At 42.5% G+C, this 26,389-nt stretch overlaps 1 long non-coding RNA gene across 1 annotated transcript; it reads right to left on the bottom strand.

Moving 5' to 3' along the window:
* Positions 1-201: 201 nt before the first annotated feature.
* On the bottom strand, positions 202-25,259 carry LOC141571283 (uncharacterized). The gene is made up of 5 exons (XR_012496044.1): positions 25,180-25,259; positions 19,408-19,537; positions 7,175-7,317; positions 6,493-7,065; positions 202-1,351 (listed from the first exon to the last, which is right to left on the bottom strand). It is a non-coding gene; the product is annotated as an uncharacterized LOC141571283 (long non-coding RNA).
* Between the last annotated feature and the right edge of the window lie 1,130 nt (positions 25,260-26,389).

Raw genomic sequence — 26,389 nt, 5'->3', positions numbered from 1 at the left:
CTGCATTATCCAAGGCCATGTTTTGGAAACCATGTCTTTCTTGTTGTTCTCCACTTGCTGGCTGCATGGAGAGAACTTTGAGGATTTAGAGGAGGGTGAAGACAAGAGGAAGGCGGGATCCCTGAGGCTCCACTGAAGGAGAGGCATCCAGAGGAAACACTTAACAAGGAACTCCTGTTTCAGCCTGCAGCAAGAATAAGATGTAATTTTTTTTCTTTTGACATGTCACTGCTTTTTGAGGGTTGTTTATAACAGTTGGTAAGTGCTGACCGATAAAATCTCCAAATTTATGAAATATCACCAGGGCTACTTTTGCAAATCCAAGCACTTTTCCACGTTGGATGGCTCTCTCCCATGGGAAATGAATGTTGGACTACTCAGTTTCTCGCCTGGGTAACTTGGTTTATCTATAATACCCTGGGGAAGTACAGACAGTCCTCTGAGGAAGGGGGTTCTCTAGAGAAAGGTGTTCTCTGAGTCAACCCAATATTTGTAAAGTGAACGAGAGTATTCTCCAGTGACCAAATTATCAACCAAAATGCAAATGTTCTTGGGGGCTTGGGGGTATTTGTTTTCCATTAGAATAAAGTATAGTTAAAAAACAAACAGGAGAGGAAGGTTGGTCTGGCCTTCATATGGATACACACTCCCAGTGGTGAGATGGAAAACGCACCTTCACAGAAGTTGCAGTGAAATAGATTACAGTCCACAAAACCTTTTCCTAAAAGAACAACGCGGCTCACTTGTCGAGTGTCAGCATCAAAACTGGCGTTCGGGCCTCAGTGCTGGGACCTCAGGGGCCATTTCCTCTGAAGTAGGTCACGTCTTCAATTTAGGTCTTGTTTCCTGACCTCCCTAGAGAAGATGGTGGTTCAAAAAAACACACCGGTAAACAGTTCCAAGAAAGTTTCCATTTGATTCTAACCATATTCATAACATCTCTGAGAATCCCCCCACCGCTTTATCCCAAAGAAGCATAGAGCTGAAAAGGCGGCATTCTTCTCCTTCTCATGAATCATTACATGTCACCATGGTTCCGGAAACCTCCTAGCACACATATGTCTACATATCATCTTGATGGTTTAGGCAATGTACTGAGACTCCATGCTTTCATATGTTTAGCCAAGATCTTTGCTTTGTCACCTGTTTATCAACTTTTCCTCACACCCAGACTTCTTACTGGCTAACACGCTGCTGGCTCTGGATGGAAGAATCGGGAATGGAGCTTCCTTGGCCCCAGGACATTCAGAAAAGATTGCGAGAACATGTTGTTTTCAGATAGCATTTCCACGAAGAGTGGTTTGAGAAGACCCAGTCACATCACCGAAATCTGTCTCCATTGTGAGTCTCTCTGAAGAGAAAATTTGTATTTATTTTTTGATTTTTTTCAGCTTTATTAAGGTAAAATTCACAAATAAAATAGTAAGATTCTTAAAGTACACATCATGGTGGTTTGATATCTGATTTTTTTTATGTTGAAAAATCTAACTTAAGAAAATAACTAATTTTTTTAAAAGGATTAGTATTTTATTGTTAGTCTATTTGGGGTTAATTCCATTTTAGTAATTATCTATTGCTACAAGACAAATTACCCCCAAATTTAGCAGATTAAAAATCACACCACTGCCTCTGGCAGCTACTTGAGGGGCACGCAGGGAGGGGGGAGAAGGGAATGGGGAGAAAGGGGAGTGGGGCAGGGGTGGCAGGACTGCCGTGTGGTGCCCCAGGGTGGAGTGGGACACAGGGGGACCACAGGCTGCTTTGGCTGCAGGGCCTGGGACTGACCACTCTGGGCCAGCAGCACAGGCTGCAGGGTCATGGCTTGTGTCTGTTCGAGGCTGCAGCAGCTCCAGCAAGCCTGGGGGAGCAGCTGTGGTGCTGGAAGCTTCCAGAGAGACCAGGTAGAGAAGTTGACCCCTCACTCGCTAGCCTTCTCTGCATGAAACTCCCCGTCACTTACCCAGAGTATGTGGTGGTCTCCAGAGCAGGCCCTGAATTTTTCATTTTTCTGAATTTTGTTTTACCTGCCATTGAATCATATTAAAAGATGGCAGGTGGCTCATGCTGGGGCTAGAAATACGATTGAGGAGGGGGATGGACCTAGAGTGCTTGGGGTGGAGATCACAAATCTAGTAGAAATATTTAAAGGGAAATTGGGTTATTTTGTTCCTGGACAGTTGGGTGACCATAGTTACTGCACCTCATTTTCCAATCACCCATTTGTAACAAAGTAGATTGATCTATAGTCTTATTCCATGTGACACATTATGAGCTCAGCAGAATTTCGGCACCCGTGACCCTCACCGTCTAGTACAACGGTGTTCCACCCATGAATGCACTGTACTACATGGCAAAGGGACTTTGCAGATATAATTAAGTTACCAATCAGCTGACCTTAAGATGGAAAATTACCCTGAATTATCTAGTGAAGCCCAATGTAGTCACATGGATCCTTGAAAGCAGAGCTTCTTCCAGCTCAGGGCAGAAGTCAGAAAGATGTGAAGCAGAAGAAGGATTGATGTGCTATCGCTGGTGTGAAGATGGAGGGGGTCCATGTGGAAAGTGTGAGAAAGAACTGAATTCTGCCAACAACCAAGGAGCTTGGAAAAGGACCCTGAGCCCCACATGTAAACTGCAGCCCCAGCCAACACCTTGATTTCAGCCTGATGAGACCCTGAGCAGAGAATCCAGCCACACGGGACAGAACTTCTGACCTACAGACACTGAGGTAACCAATTTGTGTAGTTTTAACCCACTAAGTTTATGATAATTTGTTACGGCAACAAGAGAAAACTAGCACATATCACAAAGTTCTCTTGGATCAGAGATTACAACCCAATGTCAAAGAGGAGTGTTGCCTCCCAGCTTGATGAGGTCATTGATGAATGTGGGGGTCGATGGAGGGGGAAACAAACAAATACTTCTCTGCTCTCCTGTCTCTCCACTGAGATTCAATAGACATTTATCGATCACAGTGTACCTACATGAAATGCTTCCCATACTTTCTTTCATTTGATGCACATAATCACCCTCTAAATAATAATTTACCTTTTACTTAATAAATGGAGATTCTGAGAGGCCAGATGAATTGCCCTAGTTTTTGCCACTAGAATTTGTGAGATTTGGGCTGAGACCATCTGACTCCAGGCTCAGGGCTGTTTCCTTTATTATACTGAGCCAACTCCTGGATCCACAAGGGTGACCTAATTATTGGCTGACAGTCATGAAGATTAGTAGAAAGTGACAAAAAAGGAACTATGGGATTTTTATTTTAATGGAGTATGGTAAATGCACCAGATCAAAGATTCTGAGATTCTCCAGCTTGTTTGAAAATCTAGCTCTCTGTCAACAGCTAGAAGTTGAGCAAAAACCAGAATTCTTATTTCTCAGTTGCTGGCTTCCAACTGTTATTTCCATGGAAATGCATCAGATCTGAAAAAATAGGTTAAGTGCCTTAATATCATTACCACTCAATGGCTGGAACTTCCCACGTGTCAATCTAGCCAATGTCTATTTCCAGGGGGAAAAGAGGAGAACTGGTATCACAGGCTTGAAGGAAAATGAACTTATTTCATATCAATGGTCTCTTGCTGGCCAAGAATGGGAATCATTACTTTCTAATTGCCATTAACTTTAGGCAAAGACACAAAAGGAAAGGTGTCTGTGAACTCTGCTTCAGAGGATAACTAACAGGAATGTCCTACTTCCTTGTTTGTTGTCATCAGTCATTCTTATTAGCCAGCATTATTTACTCATTGCTATGAATACCAAAGACCAATTTACGTGTTCCACACAACAGACACTACAAGAGTTTTTTAAAAATGGAATGATAACCATTGGCCAAGAGATCAAAGAAGACTTCAAAGAGTAGAAGAACAAGACGTTTCTCTACCAATGGCCTTATGAATGTTTCCAAGGACGCATAGACTGTGAAGCAGCTCTCTGTACCCTCTGTGATTGTTCTTTTCTGTAGAGGGTGAGATCACTCCTGAGCCACAATAAGAGGACTAATTAGACAATATGTCTAGAAGGCTTTAGATGATACAAATTGATTTTCTCTTAAGAAGGCTTGTAAACAAATACTGTGTCATTATAAGACCATTACAACATCTTGGGTGGGCTTTGGCTTTCTGCCCAGAACTTGGAGGGTGAGACAATCAGCAGTGTGATTACCCCACTCTGTGGTCCATTGGTTCACGAGGCTGTTGAAGCCATCATTACATCCATCAGTCAGTGGCAACTCTGGGGCACCCACTGTGTGCTGCGCACTGAACGCTACGGGAGTATCAGAGCAAAGAGAAAGCACAGCTCCTGCTTGTGAAGAATATTAAACTTTCTGGGGCAGTCAGGAGCACACACATGAAATCACGTGAGAACATAAACGAGAGACACAGCCATTCCATCACACCAATAACAAAACAAAACAAAGCAAAACAAAACAAAGCTCTGAACCCCCATTGTCCTGACATAGCTAGCTATGACAGGTTGGTGTGAGTGACTGGGTGGCCAGAGTTAGATGGAGATAGAGAGAAATGGGAAGATTTTGAAAAGAGGAAGAAAAAGGAGGAGGAGGAGCAAGAGGAGGAGAAGCAGCAACGTTCAGGAGCAGAGGGCAGTAGAGGGGGCGCTCAGGGGAAAGAACAGAGGTGAGAAGGAATGGGGCCAAGTGAGTGCTGCTCACATGAGAGCCATGAGCTCAGCGCTAGGGGTGAGGACAAGTTGGTCTCCCGAGGATGGTAAGTTAGGGAGCCCAGCATCCCGTAATTCAAGATTGAAAGTTTTCATTTGCGTTGAGAAAATTTGGCATTTCTGAAGGTTTCTGAGAAAAGGCCAGACTTTATAGAACAGAGCCCAGAAGAGAAGCAGAATGCAGAAGAGACACCGTCTTCTGGATTATTCAGGGGAGAGAATTGAGTCCCAGCTCTTCTATAAATACTGCGCCTCATTCTTTCTCTGAACATTTACAGGACTTAGAAGTTGTATCACATGTTCTATCACTTGATCATTTACTCACTTGGCCTGTTCATATTATGTGGAATCAATGTTGGGGTCACGGCAGACTCAAACGTGATTCAACTCAATGATTGTTACCATCAAGAAAGTGTTTTCCATAGGAAATAAGGGGCCATGCCATTATTTCTTGGAGGTTAAAGAAGAAATCTGTGGATGAGCACCATGACCAACTTGTTGCTTTCAATTAAAATGTACACTTCAGCAGACTGAGGCTACCCGTCATGCTGTATACCGGAGCAAAATGACAATATTGGTAATTGTGTTATTTATTTGGCTTAACATTGACATTTTAAAAATGAGATATGGTTTCCACTGTCTTCTCTTGTTCTCAATGGCCATGCTACCTGAGAAGACCCAGGGTCCAGAACCAGAATTCCTTTGTCCTCTTGGCTTGAGTCTCACCTATGATGTTGATTAAGAACAAGATCCTGATTAAAATAAGTTATCCTAGGGAAGGAGGTTCTACTGTCTGAGCCTGGATCAGGCCCTGAGGAGACAGGGCAGGAGGGAGGAGAGCAGAGGGTTGGAGCCCAGGGAGAAGGGAGACAGTGACACTCCAGATAGTCTGTGAAAGAGCCTGGGACCCTCTCATCTCCCTCCTGCAGGTAGATTTGGGCCCCACGCTGTTCTGTTGAAATACCAATAACCAATACAAATATAGAAAAATGTTCAACATCACCAGGGGCTGACCCAAAATGGAAATTAAAAAATGATTGGGATATTTTTGAAAGGTTTTAAACGAGAGGGATATAATGAGAATGTCTTCTAAATGATGGCACCTTGTTTGATTTGAAATTTTAACTCAGCGTTGAACTCTCTAGGTACAGCTTATGATTCAGATTTCAGATTTTTAATGTTACAAACATGACTAATATATATTCCTGCATTGAAAAACAACTCAGTAGACCAGAACACCAAAATCTGACTGCAACGGCTGCTTCAGCAGACTCAGCTGAAGTCAGGCATGCCTAAAATGAGGACTCTTAATTAATGTGCCTACTGTCCATGATAAAAACAGCCACTACTCATCCTGTGCCAAGTACTACACTAAGTCTCACAGGTGTCTCATTTGACTTTCGTAGTAATTCCACAACATAGGTTCTTTTACTTTGCCTCTTTTCCCAGAGGAGGAAAGTAAAATTTACAGAAACTAAGGCTGAACCACACAAAATTGCTACCATTTGATTGGTGTTGACCCACAGAAACAGCAACCTCATATAGTTTAATCTGATGATGAGCCCAAGGTCACACTGTGGGCAGATGGTGGAGCCGGAATTATCCAAAGCTTCTTACTCCAGAGCCCCAGGGCCATAACCACTAGGCAACACACCTGCATTTAGCTAAAAGAAGAGGGTGGATGCGCCTGAGGTCAAGATTATAATGAAATTGATAAGCCATTGAAAGCAAATCTCAGGACAATTCAGAAAAAAAAAAAAAATATATATATATATACATATACAGGCAAGCAACATGACTCACCATGGGCTAGCAACAGGGTTGGAGTAAGCAGAGATCTGACCGCTCAGTTTTGTTTTTCCCACCAAATTGCTGAAGCTGATTTCCTCTCTGAATTTCATATGCTTCTGTTAGCTTGACATGATACTAATGGTCATCTTGCAGGATGTTTTGGAAAGGATACACAAGCTGAATGGACCAGGAGGCAGGAGCCGCCCAACATTGCCAGCAAGGACAGCCCAAGCCTTGGCATGCTCCCCAGGGGCCAGCCTCACTGCAGGAGACAGGGCCAGGCTCCGATCAGGGTTCTGCACGATGGATGAGCAGACATTTTGTGTTTCTAGGTTGTTTGCTCCTTCCGAGCCAGACACTTACAAGGATTCAAGTGTCCTCACTCATTTTGATGAGCCACGGTGCCGTTCACACAAATCAGGTGGAGCTGAAAGCCCACATCACCATCACGAGGTCAAACACTGGCTGTGGTCACCAGAAAAACTCCCGAGGCACTGGCTTTCATAACTGTTGTTACCAAGCAGAGGTTCAAAGAAACATTTAGGCAACGGGATCTTTGTGCTTCCCACAGTGTATGCATCCAGGCTGCAGATGAAAATGATAACAATTTATTTTGAAATTTGCTCTTTAATGCTGATGGATTTTCTAAGCAAATGAATCTGAATCCAGCAGCTGCTGGGTAAGCAGTATGTACCTGGATAAATCAATCCTTCTGTTGCTTCCAGAGTGGTGAATCATACGTCTTAGTTAAGGCAGTGAAGATTCCCGCATTCAAGGTACAGAGCACTGGGTACAACTTGCATGTGACGGCAACTATTCAAATGAAATGTAGGGATCCTGCAAAGATTGAGTAATAAATCATGCAGCAGTCAAGCGCTTTCCTATTTGCATGGATTTCTGTTGAGTTGAAAGGAAAAAGGAGCAAACCAGGGGCAGCATAATACAAAACCAACTCAGGATGTCCGTTATTGTTTGTGACCTGGTCTGGTCTCACAAAAATTTAAATACAGGTTAATGTGGTCATGGCCTAGAGAACAGGCTGATGAGAAGCAGGTCATAGAGAGTGCACCTCGTCCCCAGACCCCCTCCTCCCCCAGCCCCCACAGAATTAACCCTACTGGCTCCGGGAAAGGGCAGCACGCACTTAACACATCCCAGAATGGAAAGGGATGTGAAGTCCTGCCTTTCTCCTTCAGAGTAGTACTGGAGTGGAGGGAGTGATGGTTAGAGAAAAGACAGGTGCTTATTACATGGAGGAGAAAACAAACAGTGGTCAATAGAAAAGAAGAAAAATCAGGGAACCAGGAAAAGGAGGTGGAGTTTTAGTAGTGAGGCATCAAGTTTACAAAACGGAAATGCTTGTAAAACCAAAGGGAAGGTCTGCATGACATAGTGAAGCATTTGCTTGTTTATTTACCATGGAAATCCCTCCAGATTTAACATAGTTAGGATTTTAAAGAACTATAGCTCGCTATTCCTAGAAGGCCTGCTGCTTATGATTGAAAGAATGTTCTTTTTCTGGAAAATCAGATTTCTTTATCTTTCTCAGCCAGCTCCCCTGCTGTACATCAAAGACCAGAAGGGTGATCAGGGGATCAGTGTTTCAAATCCAACTATCTTGATGCACGAGGAAAAAGTATAGGAATATGAAAACTAGATGATGAAAAAAATCAATGTATGGATTTTGGGTCTTTGGCACTCTCTGCAAGATCGATCCAGATGGTTGTAAATTTGCAGAACGCAGTATATAACTGTGAGTAGAAGTTAAAAAAATGATTTGTCTTTCTTTTGGGAACCTATTATTCTAAGACCTGGGTGCTTACAGTGGTCAGTGTGGCTTCGGTGGGTTTGCCTTTCCGGCCCCTTCTACACACCGACTGTGCAGTCGTGAAATGCACCCTGCAGTGGGATGTAATGCGGTTCTGTTGTGGCAGCAAAGGAAGGACCTGAAAAAACTCCTACATGTCACAAGAAGTCATGATTCCCCGTCTTACATTTTATGCCACTTCAATCATATTTTTGTTCAGGCATCCAGGTCCAAAAGTTAGACCTCGCCTCTGCTGTTCCTTCCCCATCCATTGTAAACATAGAATCAAGACAAACCTATCATGTCTATTAACAAAACAAGATAAAACACATCCTGAGGCAGTGGTCACTTAGAGCCACCTTTGTACATTCAGCTCTGTTAGATGGTGCCCAGGACCTGTCTTTTGCTAAAGGCTACCCAAACTATTGTGCCAATGAAGAGGTGGTGCTGAAAAGTTGTGGACACCATGTATTGGTCTAGAATTGGGCTACATCTGCAGGCTGCTAGCTCAAGCAAGATTTAGCTGCAATTCTGTTTAGTTTCTAGGCCTTACTACTTGTGACCTTGGGGAAATCACTCAATGGATCTTCATTCCCACAGGTATAGAAGAAAGAACTTGGATTTCCAAAATGTAGACACGATGCTAAGGAGTTTATTGCAAACCTCTATATAAATTAAAATTTCTTTGACCAACTGTGATTTCTGTTGGGAAATAGTAACCCTGCAATGACTCTGTCTCCTGCGTGGCCCACTTCTTTTCCACAGGACACACTCATAAGTCCTTTGCCCCTAAAACCTCTGGTACTACAGGCGCACTGCGGTACAGCAACCACTGTCACAGGCAACTTGGACTTTCTCAGAAGTGGGTCAGATGCTGGGCCTCTTGGTTAATACTTTCTAAGTAGTTTCCAGAAAGTTCTCCTCACTAGGCTTGAAATGAGGTAACTAGCACCCTTCCCTGTCCTCCTGGGGACTTAAACAGGAGGAGTGGTGTTGGGGAATTAGCATAGTAATCGTTCTCATCAATGAAATTGCTTCAAAAAGGTTTTTTGTGTTGTTGTTTTTTGTTTTTGGTTTATTTTGCTGTATCCTTTCTATTCCAAAGTTGAAGGGGGTTCCAAGTATGTTGAAATTCCACAGATGGACCGAGTCTGTCTCCTACTTTGGTATCTGAACCAGGAAGAGACCTAGTTTAATATTTGGGCAAATTGGTAAGTCACTTGAGCCTATGCTGAAATCATTCCTCCAACCACTGGAAGAGATACACATCTGTACTCAAAGTATCTCCTTAGCAAGAAGCCTTCTACCACAAAGATTCGAGATTTATATTATAATCATTTTTTCTCCAAGAACTTTTGAAAGACACACCTATTCAACTAAGAACAATGCTTTGATTCCATTTGAAAACAATATCCAGCAATTCAGAAGCCATTAGGGCAGCCACAGCCAAGCTTTCAGACAGGACTTTTATGTACTTAATTCTATATTTGTGCAAGGATGTATATTTTGTACATTTGCTTAATATTTATTAATTGGTCTCAGTGTTATTCCTCATGTTCTCTGAGAGTGTGACATTCAGCCATCCAGAGGGGTACAAAATAAGTGTGAATAATGACGATGAGGATTACAGAGGTGTGAACTAAAGATGAAACCTCTGTATTCTACATTCAAATTAAATAATCTTCATGAGAGTTGGAGAGTGGAATGCCTTCTAGCAGAGGGGTGCAATGAAATCAACTAGTGCCACAGACTGCCTCACTGTAGTCTGCCCTAATTAGCATCATTAGCATACCAGCGTGTATCTTATTCAGGCACCGAACAGGAGGTATACACAGAAACCGTCTCCATCAACTGCAGCTTGAAACAATACAGCTCTTCACCTTGGGGGGCACCTTGCTAGGAAAAGTGTCATGAAGATCAGTACTGAGTCTTGTTCCACACTCAGAAAGGGTCTGAGACTTGGGTTGAGCCCACGTGGAGAGAGGTGACAATTTCTAAGGAGAAACTTAAGCTGTGTGGGGCACTGAGGAATGTGAAATTTAGGAGTTCACATGAAGACCCCCCAGAAATGGGAGAAGATTTAGAAGGGGAGTACTGGGAAGGAATGTTTTCTCCTTTGTCCTTGAAGAAAAGCCATCCCCGGACATTGAGGGGAGAATTCTGTTTCTGTGCATCATTTCAGTGAGTCTACGTTGTTTTTGCCGTTAGTGTGAAAAGCCTTTTACTTCAACTGAAAAGAAGCCAGTAGAGAGAGAGAAAAAAGAAATGAAATGAGTGTACCACCTGTTCTCCTGGAAAGATAGAAAGCGTCAAAAGGAAATCCATGTAAGGTACTTTGGGCGTAATACATATCTGCTGCTGTTTTAGCACTGCCCTTCAGGGTGCTGTTGAAAAAACACTTTCCTCTCCTAGGGCTGCGTGGTCATCAATTTCAGGTAAATTGCTTCCGCCAGCTGATGACGCCCAAATCCATATCTCTAATTTCAGATCCCTCCTTGGCACTTGGCACCCATCTATCATGGGGTTTATAGGACACTCATTCATGCTGGCATCCAACAGCATTTCTTAGCATGTGCCATGTGGCAGGCACTGTGCAGTGAGGAAGCCACACAGTCCATCATGTAGTCTGGAAGACAAACGAGTAAAGAGAAACGTGAATACAGCTGAGGGAGAGAGAACAGGGTGCGGGAGATTTAGCAAGTGCCCCATCCTGGCGGGGGTCATGGAGGCCATGGAGGAAACAGCACTGAAGCGGAGACCTGAAGTGTGAGGAGAGACCACCCAGGGGAAACTCTGGGAATGGAGACGCAGAGGTGTGGGAAAGCAGGCAGGAGCCTCAGTTTTTGCAAACGCCTGGAGGGGATGGAGATTATGGTGGCATATTTGAAGAAACAGGGGTGATTGTCCTGGTAGGGCCATCAGTCATGCTCCAGGCACTTTCAAATCCAAACCTGCCCTTCCTTTTGTGTCCCTCTTCCTGTTGAAAGACACCACTTTAGCTGTCACCCAGGGCAGCAACCTACATGCTTTCCTGTTTTCCTTCCTAACAATTCCTCCTTCCAATCCAATAAGCCACCACCTTTCTTCTAAGAGTCTTGCCAGGACTTTCACCTCTCCTAGCCCATCGTCGTGTCACTAGATTGCTGTGACAGTGTCTGTGCGTATCTTCCTGCCTTTGCCCTGTCCCCTCCGGCCTATGACCGCCATCACTGCTTCGGGCTCTCTCCAGAACAGTGAGTGTATCACATCTCTCCCCATAGACAGAGCCTCTGTGTCTAACGATGGCCCTGCTCCCTCCCAGGCCAGATGAGGTCAGGTGGGATTCACCCTCTGCTCAGCCTTCCGGAACTACCTATTTCTGGCTGCTCACCTACACATATCCTAAGATCCCACTACATGAACCTGCTTTCATGTGATGGGTAATTTATGTGTCAACCTCACTGGATCACAGGGTACCTAGATATTTGGCTAAACGTTAGTCCTGGGTGTGGCGAGAAGAGTGTCTGGATGAGATTGAAGTCAGCGGACTGACTAACATGATTTGTCTTCTCCAATGTGGGCGGGCCTCGTATAATCCACTGAGGGCCAAATAGAACAAAATGGCAGAGGAGGGAAGGATTCAGCCCTTCCTGCCTGATTGCTTGAGCGGAGACCTGGACCTTCTTCTGCCCTTGGACTCCTGGTTCTCAGGGCTTCAGACTAGGGCTGATTTACACCACTGGCTTTCCTGGGTCTCCAGCTGGCAGATAGCATTTGTGGGGCTTCTCAGCCTCCATAGCTACATAAGCCAATTCCTTCTAATAAATCTTTTCATATATATATTCTGTTTCTCTCTATTATCCAAAGACACCTCAGTTACTAGATCTTGCCCAACTCTCAAGTTTTGTGTTTTGTGCTTATTCTTACCCAAGGTGTCTCCCATCTCCTGTCTAACTAATTCTACTCATTGTATAATTCTCAGTGGAAGTATTACCATCTCTGGAAAGCCTTCTCTGAAACCTCCATCCCAGTCTAGGCGGGAGCTGTGTGTCCGCTCAGGCAATCTGTGTTTACCTCTCCCACTGCATAAGTCATGATACACCGCTTTGCTGCGTGTGTCTTCATTCCTCATCAGACTCAATGTGCTTCGGGGGGCAGGTATCAATAAGATCATCTTCCTGTCATCTGAGCCCCCCAGCATTCTCTAACTTGGCCCTGCTTCCCTACTCATCACAAGGTATTCTAGCATGTTTCTGTGTATTATTTGCTGCACTATGAGGCAGGTTTTAAGATGCTGGGGCATTTGCTTGTTTTGTTCCATCCTCAGCTCTGACAAGGGTACCTGGCATAGAATAGGTGCTCAAATAATTGTGTCTTTGTTGAATGAATGAATGAATGAATGAATGAATGAATTTTATAGCCCTTATCCTGGCTTTGGATCATTGTTTCTTCATTATGGCAGCCACTAATTTTCTAGTTTTCTTTGACATGAGATTTTATAGTAAGCTGTCACTGACTACAAGTATGTGACTTTGGCCAAGTTACTAATCCTCTCCCTCTTGCAGCTTCCCCATCTGTAGAGTGATGATTATAATAGACCCTACTTCATTAAATTTTCATGAGGGTTAATGAGTATATATAGGCACAACATTTAAACAGCGCCTGGCACATGGCAAATGGTCAATAAACGTTAGTTCTCATCATCATCACTGTCATCATCATCATCAAAATCACCTCCACATCCGTTTTATATTCCCTAATCCTTTAACATCACACCATGGGAACATTTTTCCCTCCTACAAAGCCTTCAAGGAACGAACGTCTCAATAATTTTAGGGACCTGTTTCATGCATCGTTCCTTAGCACAATGCTAAGTGCTTATTAAATGTTTGACTAGATTGATAATTTAGAATTTCTCTTTTAAAATACTTGCACTTGTGTACAGGTCATCTTTCCAAGTTGCCCACTACAGAACTCATGTGTGCTATTCAACAGAAAATGAGTTTTGGTGAAACAGGCTTTTCTTGTCTGTTCCTCCCACCTTGGTTATGAATAACAGTTATGAGCAGAATAACAATAGCGTTTCTATTTTTATGCATGACATCCACCCACCTACTTTTCAAAATCTGACACCTGAGTCAGATACATTTCCTCCTCCATTTAGAAAGGAACTTAAATTAGAAAAAAAAAAATGCCCTCAGGTGCTGTAAGGAGCAAATAAACACAGGGCTGCGGTAACATTTCCATGGAGATGTTAAAAAGCCAACCTGAGCGTGCTATTCTAGGTAAGGTGGACAGGTGCAAGCCACATTATTTTTAGGCATGGTGGCTTGCTTTCCTACAGTGCCAATGAAAGCTTTCATGCCCTGGAAATTTACTAATGATAAAAATATAGTCTTCCTGGCATCCATGACAGATGCGGTGAGCAAAAAGTACATGGCTTGACACAGGTATGTATGACTGTAGAAATGCATAAAGTTTAAGCCTTGTCCAAAAGATGGCACTGTTTATTTGTGTTTTTATCATGCTTAATTGCAAACTTTGTATTATGCAGGCATATTAATGAACTAAATTAAGACAGAGCAGAGATATCATCCTCCACACAAATCAAACTGTCACTTTATTATAGGCCTTTCAAATGCCTCATCTTGCTATTCAGCAAATGAATATATGCCCAAGCTGTTAAAAGTAATAACTGCAATGTCAGCAAACTTTTATTTATTACTTACTGTTTTCTATCTTAACGTGGATTCTGGAATCCATTTTGAAAACCATTACAGATGTACTACAGAAGATGGGTCATTGAGACCTAGTCAACTTCTCAATTTTGAGAAGCTAGATTTTCGAACGTAAGTGCTTCTTGATGACCTTTTAAGTCATCAGGGAATGGACAACTGGAAGTTGTATGACACTGGCTATTGAAAAGTTGCATGTCGCTGTGGACTGATAGCTTTGAAATGCCTTGTGATGCAAAAGGTGAAAGATTCAAAATAACTACTAGAGCAAACGGGAAATCAGGACAAATGGCATTGGTTCAATCCCAAGATGCACTGAGGGATACTTCTGCACAGGAGTGGGACATAGCAACAAATGGCTTTTTAGGAGGGCTTCTGACATGGTAGTGCACATATACTATATTTTTGCTGGCCCAGCACATCTTTAGGAAATCACCTTCTCCATTCTTAAGTCCTTTCTATTCCCAGTTTATTGTCTAAAGGAAGTCAAATGACAACCTTAAATTCAATGGGGCAGGGAAGTACAGGGCTTCCATGTTCCTGAAGGGGAGGAAAACCAAAGATTCAAACAAGAAGCACTATTGCCTGAATTGGGGTTATAGTCTGCATAAGGTGTGGAAACAGAAGCCAGTCGGTGGTCTCACCAAGTTGGTGGTGGTGGTGGGGAGAATTGTTAGATACAGAGATGAGTAAACTTCCTGACAGAAACCTTCCCCTAATGAACCAAGAGTCATTATGTGGAAATGACAATGAATGCATATTAATGCACATATTAAGGTGGGTGGGAAGGTTTTTACTTCCACTCCTACAAAGTCACTTACAGCCAATGGTAGATCAGAGCTTTACAGAGCAGAAACCATTTCCCCTTTATGCAAAAAACATTCAGGGAATGAATTCCTTTCTGACACTAGCAGAAAGCAGTGCTAAGGTATTTTTAGTATGGTAGGAAGTATTTGAAATACATTGATTATTTCCTAGCAGTGTAAGGGAGCAGGTAGGGGGTTGGCTGCTAAGTTTCGTAGCAATTAAGAATTTCCAAAGAACCAGTAAAGATTTCTCTCATGCATATTTAACAACAGCTGAAATTTTATGGGAGCAAGTGCCAGAAAATTTAATTGTGTCTCCCTGCTTTCTTTATATCTTACTTCCTGATGCATCCTTCCATACCTATAATGCTTTGTAACTCTCTCGGTGACGTCAGTATAAAAACTTGTATTGACGTTACCTGTTCGCATTTTATGTTTCCTGAAAAACTGGATGTAAGGGGAGTAAGGTAGAACTCATTGATATAGGGAAACTGTTTAGATGCAGAATAGGCACTGAGAAAACAGAACAAAACAAAAAACAAACCAAGAGACTAACTGGGATAGATTTGTCCTCTGTTATCTGGGCATATATGCATTAATATTGAGCATTTGGTTTTCCCTGATGCTATAAATCAAATGAGAACTATTAGATGCTGTTTATAAGGCACTTTAGGTGATCATTAACAAGTGATTTGGTCATATGGTTCACTTGCCTCCAGTTATAAAATAACCACGAATGCATAATAAATCTTAATACATTTGAATACAGTAGTTAAATTATAGACTTTAGAGTCAGACACACATAGCTCAGTTTGAATTTTAGCTGATTACTGGCTGTAGGAACTTGTCCAAGTTACTTCACCTCTCTGAACTTTAGTTTCCTCATCTATAAAGTGCTGTCAACCTCACGGGATTGTTTTGAGAATTCAATAGTATAATTTATGTAAAGAACCTGGCATAATGCCTGAATATAATAAGAGTGCAATCATATTATCTATTAAAATACCATATTAAAAAAATTTACATACCTTATCTCCTTAAATTTCCTGATAGGTAAGTAGGAAAGGTATTGTTATATCCCACCTGAGGAAACACTCAGAGAATGTAAAGCATACATTTCCAGGCTACCTAGGAAGGTGGTACAAAGCCCGGGTCTGTTATATCTGGCTCAGTGAAATGTCCCTGCCGTCATTGAGTAGATGACTAAGGAGACTCCTGTTTATAAGCCACCTGCAGGTGTGTGATAGTCAGTTTTACGTGTACAGATGGCTAGGCTATTGTATCCAGTCCTTTAATCGAACACTAATCTAGATGTTGTGAAGGTATTTTGTAGATGTGGTTAGCACCTACAGTCACTTGACTTTAAGAAAGGAAAATTACCCTCAATGATTTGGGCCGACCTCATGTAATCAGGTAAAGGTCTTGAGAGCAAAAATTGAGGTTTTCTGAAGAGGAAATTTTGTCTCAAGATTGCAGCATCAACACCTGCCTGAATTTCCAGCCTGCCCTTTGAATCTTGAATCTGTCAGTCTCCACAATCACGTGAGCTCATTCCTTAAAATAAATCTCTCTCTCTCTCTCTCTCTCTCTCTCTCATCTCTCTGCCATGAATTTTCATTCTAAGTAATTTCTAACGAGTGTAGTCAAGGTCCTCCACAGAAACAGAACTAACAGGATGTAAATGTATATATATATATGTATTTTTTCTGTCTATGTGTATAAATATATAAATATAGATACAAACATGAACATGAACATAAACATAAACATATACATAGAAATAGAAATATAAGTATACACATATCTTACATATTTATATACATACGTGTGTGCATATACATGCAGGGTAAGTATTTATATATAAATAAATGTAGAATCTATTGATTCTATTTCTCTAAAGAACTCTAACTCAATGCACAGAGTAAAATCCCCTAGAATATTCTTCCGGGGGCAGGACTAACTGTGGTTACAGGTGTTATTCCAAGCACCTCTGTGTGTGGTTGCTACAGAACACGGAGTCAATCAGCTGCACTGCCTCAAACTGCCTTTGAGTTGGGATTCTGTGTTGCCTCTTCAGAAGCACGTGACATTACATGACAACGCAGACCCAAAAACGTGTACGTCCATCAGCGTCACAATATGTGGAAGCAGATTCTTGAGGTTGGGCACAAATGTTCCAGGTCAAGATGATCCCCCACCACTGCCTCTTCTGGGTCCCAGCCCCTGCAGTAATGTGATAGTCTCTGGAAATGAATCCTATGCTTAACAACACCTTAGTGAAACATTAGAAAAATGAGACAAAAAAAATCAGTTTCATAAGTTTTTTTTCCAAGCCAAGAGGCATTGGGCTTGTCTCTTCTTTCCCTTTTGGGTAACTTTCCTATGTTTGCCTCCATCAAATCCGAGAGGAAGGGTGTCTTTCCTGATGTCCCAGGACAGCCCCTCCGCTTGCATTTTGGGTTTCACTCCTTCCTGGCCATTCAGGGGAATCATTCTAATGATTATCCCCTTCATCCTTGACAAACTTCACTAATAATGATGATGGTGATGATGATGATGATGATCATGGTGATGGTGATGTTGGTGATAATGGTGGTGATGATGATGATGATGGTGATGGTGATGGTGATGTTGGTGATAATGGTGGTGATGATGATGATGATGGTGATGGGATGATGGTGGTGATGATGGTGATGATGATGATGGCGATGGTAATGTTGATGATGGTGATGATGGTGATGGTGATGGTGATGGCGATGATGGTGGTGATGATGGTCATGATGATGATGATGGTGGTGATGGTGATGGTGATGATGGTGATGGTGATGGCGATGGTAATGTTGATGATGGTGATAATGGTGGTGATGATGATGGTGGTGGTGATAGTGGTGGTGATGATGGTGATGGTGATGGTGATGATGGTGATGGTGATGATGATGATGGTGGTGGTGATGGTGATGATGGCGATGATGGTGGTAATGTTGATGATGGTGATGATGGTGATGGTGATGAGCTCCACATACAAACAATTGCACTGAATCAAGAGGCAAGTGTGTGAAGCCATTGTTAGTCTTTTCATATCGTAGATGAGGAAACTAGCTAGAAAAGACCCAGAATTCAAATCAAGTCTGATTGAATTTAAGGCCTTCTCCTTTAGCTCTGTCATGTTGTGATCCACCTGCTCAAATTTACTCCAATGGTAACTGTAGGATAAGCCATGGAGTCTCGGTTTCTTCAGTCTATTTCAGTTATAAAGCTCAGCCTCACAAGAATCTGAGGCCAATATGTTCCAAGGGAGTCAGGCCCAGCCTCATGAGTCCCTGAGACCTGACATATCAGGTCCCCCACCCAGGGTTCTCTCTCTGCCTGAACTGCTAGAGCTGGCGTGAAATTAGGGGAGGAAGTGTCCTCCCTTTTAAAAGTCAATGGCTGCTGCTGTGCTATTTTCTGTAAAGCAGAAGATTCATGCTTGAGGGTGAGGCTGCTTGGAACCTGGCCTTCCAATGCTTGTGATTGTGTTATTGTGGAAAGCCGGCTACAGGGATGGCGTCAGTCTCTACTTTTCTCCATAGTCGCTCCCCATCATGACTCCTCCCAGCCCTGCCCTGATTGCTGTTCTATCTTATGCTTGGGAAGTTTATCAAAGGTGAACCTAAAAAGCCTCAAATTTGGAGTGAAGAGCATGGGCATTACACATCTTGAGATGGAATCAACCTCAACCATTTGCTCTGTGTGTGACTTGGGACAAATTGCTCAACCTACCTATGCTTTGTATTCCCACTGGAAATGGAACTCATCTTGGCCTCAGTGGGTGGTGTAAGGGATAGAGTGGGTTAGGTATGTAAAGAAGTTTGTGTCATTCAGTGAGTGGTACATGGTAAACCCTCATTATGTACATAGGTTTTCATTCCTGTTGGATCAGATGTTTGCACTAATATTATGTAAATTACCATCTGGCTGCATACAGTCCTATAGTTTCCTTTTATTGCTATGTGGGCCAAGCTGCATGCTCCTTAAAATTAGGAGAATGGTGCTCACACTTCCGTGTTGAACATATGAAAAGTACTCGATAAATACTTACCAAGTTGACTTATTGAGCTCTTATTGCAGATGCTGTATACAATTAAGTATTGGATGTAACTATCTTTGAAGAGTTTACAGTTTAATAAAGAAAGAGCTTGTGATTATGTTTTTTAATTTCTTATTAACTATTTCCAAGTTTACCCATTTTTGCTAGAAATGAACCGTGGCTGGAAATGTAAGCACATGGTATGTAAGCACATTTCCTCTGATAAATGCACAGGCCTACAAAATTATAGACCCATGATCTGAAATGAAGTCAGGAGAACCTGCTTTCAGTGCTGTGAGTGACGGGGTGATGCCTCCCCATCCCCGGCTGCCTGTCTGACTCTCTTAACACCAATGAGGTGATGAAGGTGTCATCTGTCAGGTACTGCGCTGTTAGGGCTCTCTGAGCCTCACAGTTCTCTCATCCGTAAAATGGGATAATAATACTGCCTGTGTAAGGATGAAGTTAGGCTATGTTCAAAATGTCCAGCACTGACCTGTAATAGGCACTCAATGAGCAGCAGTTACCGACCTCAGCTTTGGCTCTCAGCTCAGTCCTGGGGTCCTGTAGCCCGGCTGTCCTCTTCTGCTTGTTGACTTTGCTCCCTCTAGTTCCTGGGCAGGGATGGCTCCTGTCTTGTTCACTGCTATGTCTCCAGCCCCTGGCAATGCGTGGCACATGAATGGAGCTTTATAAATGTCTGAGAGATGAGGATTATATTACAGACGCAGGATTATCGTGTCAGCAGCCGCATGGCATCTTATAGAAATTTTCTCCACAAAAATATGGATGTTGCTAAACCTGTTGCAAAAGGGCTTCTCTAAAACACGTACAAGGTTTTTCAAACTTTAAAAATTTCTTATTTGTAAGGTAGTTCCTCAAAAATTTAAGCACAGAATTATCACTCAATCCCACAATTCTACTTCTGGGTATAGTCTCAAAAGTATTGAAAGAAGGGCATTGAATAAATATTTGCATACCCATGTTCCTAGAAGCATTACTCGCAATAGACAAAAGGTGGAAACACCCCAAATGTCAAGTTTGAATACACAAAATATGGTATATACATATAATGAAATATTATTCATCCTTGAAAAGGAATAAAATTCTGATGCATGCTAGAATATGGATGAACCTTGAGCGCCCCCCCACCCCCGCCCCTGAGAAATGCCAACCCGGTCAGCACTCCCCAGTGCTGCCCGGCACCTTTAATTACCACTAGTGCCAGGCAGTCTCACCTGGGAGCTGTCAGTTGCCCCGTCAGATCCTGATTGCCCTGCAGAAGCTGCCTTGCTGTGCTGTAACTGTCTTTTCAGATCACTAAGGTGCAAGGACAGTAGCCATTTGCTTGGACCTGATTGTGTCCTCTGCATGACACTGGCTGCTGGGTATACTAGAGCGTGAATGGAATTGAGCTGATTTGAAATTTGGTTTCCCCAGTTGGCTTTCTCCCCACTCCACTGCCCAGCTCTCCTGTCTCAACTTCCTTGGCTTCTACTCCTTAGTGGTCAGGGTAGATGTGCCATCTTGTGCTCATCTGAATTTCCCACTGATGACATCCATATCGGAAGAAGTCTACCTATACTGTAGATTGAAATGATTTTTCCTCTCCTTAGCTGCCGGAACCATTCTCACCACCGAGAATCAAATCTGTTCCATGAGCTCATATATCATCATTACGTACGACACACACTCTGAAATCAAAGCAGACCTGGCAATTTTATTGATGTGCAGAGCGGCATGGAGCCCAGGTCACCCTGAATTAGTTGCGTTGGCTTTGCCTCGCTGACAACAAACATATCACTGGCAAAATTACTGGAGAAAAGATGACTCGGGAAGTTCAGTGCAGAGGTAACTCGTCAGTGACAGGGATGGGATATTTTTATCCTTGTAACTCAATGCTAATGAAATTGGTGGGGCTGACACCTGACTGAAAACGTGTCCCTCAGGGAGCAGGGAGAAACAGAAAGCACTGGCATCGGCTTGTTTTCAAAGTCATTTTTCTCAATATAGCCATGATTAAATCAGGTGATCTTAACAAGAGCCAAGGAAGTGGAGAGCCAAAGCAATGACCAATAAGGCCATTTCTGTCACTTGTAAGCATGGCCCTTGGATCAGCTCTGTAAGGCATGGACCACCTCTCACACCTTGGTCTCAGTTATCTCATTTGTGTGCTATATGGCCTTTTGCAATTTTGAGGATTCTATGTTGTTTGTTAAGTAATTGGAGATCTAAGAATAGAAAGACTTAGAAATAGAACATGTCTCACTCTCTCATTTTAGCAAGGGTTGAGGTGGGGAGAGAAAAATGCCCAAACACAACAGACCTCTTTCAGGTAATACAGTTAGGGTTGGGGGGTGGCGAGGAAAGGAAATTAGAAAGAAGAAAGAAGTCAGTTGATGTCGATTAAAGGAAGATGGAGGGAAGTAGAAAGAGTAAGGACAGGGTGTCAAGGGTCCCCAAGACTATCCTCAGGTTTGATGATTTATAGGAAGGACTCATAGGGCCCAGAAGAGCTGCTTATACTTATGATTTATTACAGCAAAAGGATACAGGTTAAAGTCAGCAAAGGAAAAAGGCACATAAGGTAGATTCTGGAGGAGACCAGGCAAAGCGCTTCCAATTGTCTTCTCCCGGTGGAATCACATTGACAGCACTCAATTCTTTTAGCAATATGTGAAACACAAATGAAGTATTACTAACCAGGGACACTCACCCCAGCCTTACTGTCCAGAGCTTTTGTTGGGGTCAGTCAGTCACATAAGCGTGGATTTCCCACACGACTGACCTTGGCTACTCAGTCTCCAGCCCCCGTCAGAAGCCAAAGTGATACAGGGCTTCAGGAATACATCCAGAGGCATTCACCACAAATCACACGCTTAGCATAAACTATCTGTTGGGTGTAAGGCCTCAGGTATACGAAGGCACTGCTAGCAGGCAAGATATTCTAAGGGCTCAGAGGTGCCCTCCCAGGAGCCAGTCAAGGACCAGTCTTTTCTTCGGAAAGTTCAACGTTTGGGTACACCCAGTCAGCTGAGTTCAGCCTTTACTGTCCAGACACAGAAAGAAGTGGAGTTCAAATTCCTTCTACCTACCCATCTCGAGGGCCGGTAACTACTAAATGTGCTGAATGCTGTATGCTATGTAGTACTAATAAGCAAAAGATATAGCAAACACATAATTTATCCATTACTGCTCTTCTCTTTTAAAAGCTTTTCAATAGTCTTTATTTTCAGATTTGATTCACCAAATTTCTTTCAGAAATTAAGGCTAGGAAAATATTTACCTTCTCATGTTATATTCTCATGTGCTTTAAAAAAAAAAAAAGCCAATGAGAGAAAGAAATAAAATGTGCATTCATATTGGGAATTAAGAAGTTAAATTGTCACTTTTTGCAGATGATATGATTTTTTTTTATATAGAAAACCCTACAGACTTCACCAAAAAACTATTGGAAACAATAAATAAATACAGTAAAGCTACTGGATACAAAAGCAATGTACAAAAATCCATTGCATTCCTATATACAAACAATGAAATTTCAGAAAAAGAAATGAAAAAAAAATTCCTTTTGTTGCAACAAAAAGAATAAAATACCTAGCAATAAACTTAACAAAGGATGTGAAGGACCTATACACTGAAAACTATGACATTCTTAAAAGAAATTGAAGAAGACACAAAGAAATGGAAAGCTATTCCATTCATGGATTTGAAGAATCAACATAGTTAAAATGGCCATATTACCCAAAGCAACATACAGAGTTAATGTAATCCCCATCAAAATCCCAATGTCATTTTTTAAAGAAATAGAACAAAAAATCATCAGATTTGTATGGAATCACAAAAGACCCTGAATAGCCAAAGCAATCCTGAGAAAAAAGAACAATGCTGGAGGTATCACACTCCCTGACTTCAATTTGTACTACAGGGCTACAATAATCAAAACAGCATGGTATTGGCAGAAAAACAGACACAGAGACCAATGGAATAGAATTGAGAACCCAGAAATAAACCTACATATCTATGGGCAAATAATTTTGACAAAGGAGCCAAAAACATATAATGGAGAAAAGAAAGCCTCTTCAGTAAATGGTTTTGGGAAAATTGGAAAGCCATGTGCGAAAGATTGAAACTAGACTGCTATATGCCACTGTACACCAAAATTAACTCAAAATGAATCAAAGACTTAAATATAAGACCTGAAACAATAAATTGCATAGAAGAAAGCATAGGTACTAAACTTATGGTGTTTGGGTTCAAAGAGGATTTTATGAATTTGACCTCAAAAATCAAGGGAAGTAAAAGCAAAAATAAATGAATGGGACTTTATCAAACTAAAAAGCTTCTGCATAGCAAAAGAAACCATCAGCAAAACAAAGAGGTAACCAGTCGAATGGGAAAAGATATTTGCAAACAACACCTCCAATAAGAGACTAATATCCAAAATAGGTAAAGAACTCATACAACTCAACAACAAAAAAACAAACAATCCAATTAAAAAATGGACAGAAGACCCGAACAGACACTTCTCCCAAGAAGACATACAAATGGCCAACAGATATATGAAAAGATGCTCAATTTCACTAGCTATTAGGGAAACGCAAATCAAATCCACAATGAGCTATCACCTCACACCTGCTGGAATAGTTGTCATCAACAAGACAAATAGTAACAAGCGTTGGAGAGGCTGTGGAGAAAAAGGAACCCTCATACACTGTTGGTGGGAATGTAAATTGGTGCAGCCACTATGGAAAACAGTATGGAGGTTCCTCAAAAAATTAAGAATAGAATTACCATATGCACCAGAAATCTCTCTTCTGGGTAGCTACCCAAAAAATCTGAAAATATTTATCCCTGAAGATATATGTATCCCATTGTTCACTGCAGCGTTATTTACCAAAATGTCCTTTGATAGATGATTTGATAAAGAAGATGTGGTATATATACACAATGGAATACTACTTGGCCATGAGAAAAGATGAAATACTGCCATTTGCGACAACATGGATGGATGTTGAGATTATTATGCTAAGCGAAATAAGTCAGACAGAAAAAGCAAAAAACTATATGACTTCACTCATATGTGGGATATAAAACTGAAAGCAGCAAATGAACAAGACAAAGAAACAAAAACTCATAGACACAGACAACAATTTAGCGGTTACCAAAAGGTAATGGGGGTGGGGGTGGTAGATGAGGGAAAAGGGGATCAAATATATGGTGATGGAAGAACTGACTCTGGCTGGTGAACACACAATGAAGTATATAGATGATGTATTATAGAAATGTACACTTGAAACCTACATAATTTTACTAACAAACGTCACCCCAATAAATTTAATTTTAAAAAGTTAAAAGAAAAGTCATTGAGAATTATTATAAAAATGCAGCATCTTTACCTTTTCCTCAGCTGCCAGGATTATCCAGCATTAAGTTTTATGCTCATTGTAGCAACTTTTGCAGCCTGTTTCCTGACATAATTGTCTTCTATTTCCCTCTGACAGAGTGGAAAGAGCACGGCTTTGGAACCCACAGTTATGGATTTAAATCTTGGGTATTTAACATGCAGGCCGTGTGGCCTTAGACAAGTCACTTACCCCTTTCAACACGTGCTCTCATTGGTGAAATGTAAGGATTGGAGGTAAGGATATCAAGCGTCTGGTGCTTGGTAGGCGCTAATTAAAGGGTAGCTATTCTTATTGCTGTATCTTCCCCCCGCCCCCATATTAATGATTTATTATTTTTCTGCCTGAGGTTTGTTGTTGTTTGTTGATGTAAACCTGCTTAAACTCCTTGTGAGAGTCTGGGTTAGTCACTCTGTGTGATGGAGGTAAGAATGAGCCTCCCAGGTCTCTGATTGCCGAGAGCATAATCAGCCGATGGCCCCCGGTGCTGTGTTCTGAAGTCTTTTGCTACATTCATGCGGAGGCCACTTTCCCCTGGGCTGCTCCCCAGCCAGTGCTGCAGGAACACGCAGGCAGGCCCATTCCTGGTATCCCTCTGACAAACAATTTTCGTCCAATGGCCTTTCTGAACTTTCCTTTGAACTGCATTGTGGTCTAAGATGCTGCCACCAGACTCCCCCTTCGTTTCACTGTCTCTTTCACTTGAGTCAGACGTGCACTGTGGTCTGATGGTTCTCCCAGCCTCTCCTGGATCCCACCTCATTTTCTCTTGCAGGTACCTCGCATTACAAGTTTCTTAGACATTTAACCTCATCTTGGCATCTGCTTCTTGGAGGCTCCAGACTTGTCCATAGACTTGGCCTAAAGTGTGGTGATTGCCAGAGTGAGCTTCTCTTACCTCCTTATGAAGGGTGTTTCCCCGCTCTGGACCCAACGTGGTGCCTGGGCCTTCCTTGTACTGTGGTCCTAGCATTTGCTCTTCACACATCTCCATGTGCAGTGACCCAAGATACTTTTCTCACTCTTCCTTGGTTACTTGATTGCATACTGGAAGGAAGGGGTGGTCCACACAGCTTCCATCTTGATCATGAGATTGTCCTTGACAAACAAAACATCCTGAAGAAGTTGCCTGGTTCTCAGGGCGTGGGTTAGGCTGTTTAAAAGTTTTGATCTGTGTGTTTATAGGCAGCATTTTCCTCCCTTAAACTAAACACCTCTGCTCAGAGAGCACTCCTCCTTGACTGACTAAATTACATTTTCACACAGATCCTCAGCCGTTTACCTTCCCCACTTTAATCAATAAGACACCAAGAGCAAATCGCTTGACACCTATTAGCTGGATCGGTGTGAGAACATTGTTGAGCTTATTACTGTGCCTCCAAGCCTGTTCAGGGAACTGAGACTAATTGAAATGATTTTAAGAGCCCATGAATTTGGGACAGTTTTGAAAAAGGACTAGTTCTTTTTCTAGAAAAAGGACACCAGTTCTTTTGAATATGTCTGAGTTACGAGAACGTGACTTGATGTGTTTACACTCAATTGGCACTGTTCATCTGTTTCTAAGCCGCAGTCACAGCCACAGCTCAGCAAGGAAAGGCTCCCAGCAGGCTGAAGCCCAGAGGAGCCCGCTGTGGGGAGAGGGGACCGGAATGATCCTCAGGAGGGGAGAAGATGTGCATCTCACTGCAGAGCCTGGGCGTGGGGGTGGGTATTGCATTTCCTGCAGGCCTATCGACAGGGTGGGGCCCTGGAAAGAGGAGTGGGGCCGGGAGTGAAGGTGTTCAAGTTAAGAAAGCTCAAGAGGTTGGGACCCAAGCAAAGCAATACAGCAAAAAGCAAAGAAGATTCAGATCTGGAAAAAGGAACCCCATAGCCTCTGTGGTCCCCCTACCACTTCACAGTCAAAACCATCTTCGAGGATACAGGTTTCCTTCCTCTCAGCTGTCCAGCCCTCGGGGCCTGTGCAGGCATGGCTCCCTGCATAGGGGACAAGGAGCATGCCAGGTCTCCTGTCGGGCCCAGCACCCTCCGTGGCTGTCAGCCCAGCAGCCTTGGTAATTCCACCTTCCTCTTAATAGGCCTGCCCTAAATGCCGTGCCCCAGGCCCT

Source organism: Rhinolophus sinicus, linkage group LG04, assembly GCF_036562045.2.
Source record: "Rhinolophus sinicus isolate RSC01 linkage group LG04, ASM3656204v1, whole genome shotgun sequence".
NCBI lineage: Eukaryota > Metazoa > Chordata > Mammalia > Chiroptera > Rhinolophidae > Rhinolophus > Rhinolophus sinicus.
Note: the sequence above shows the minus strand (reverse complement) of the source record. Positions and strands in the feature narration are given on the sequence as shown.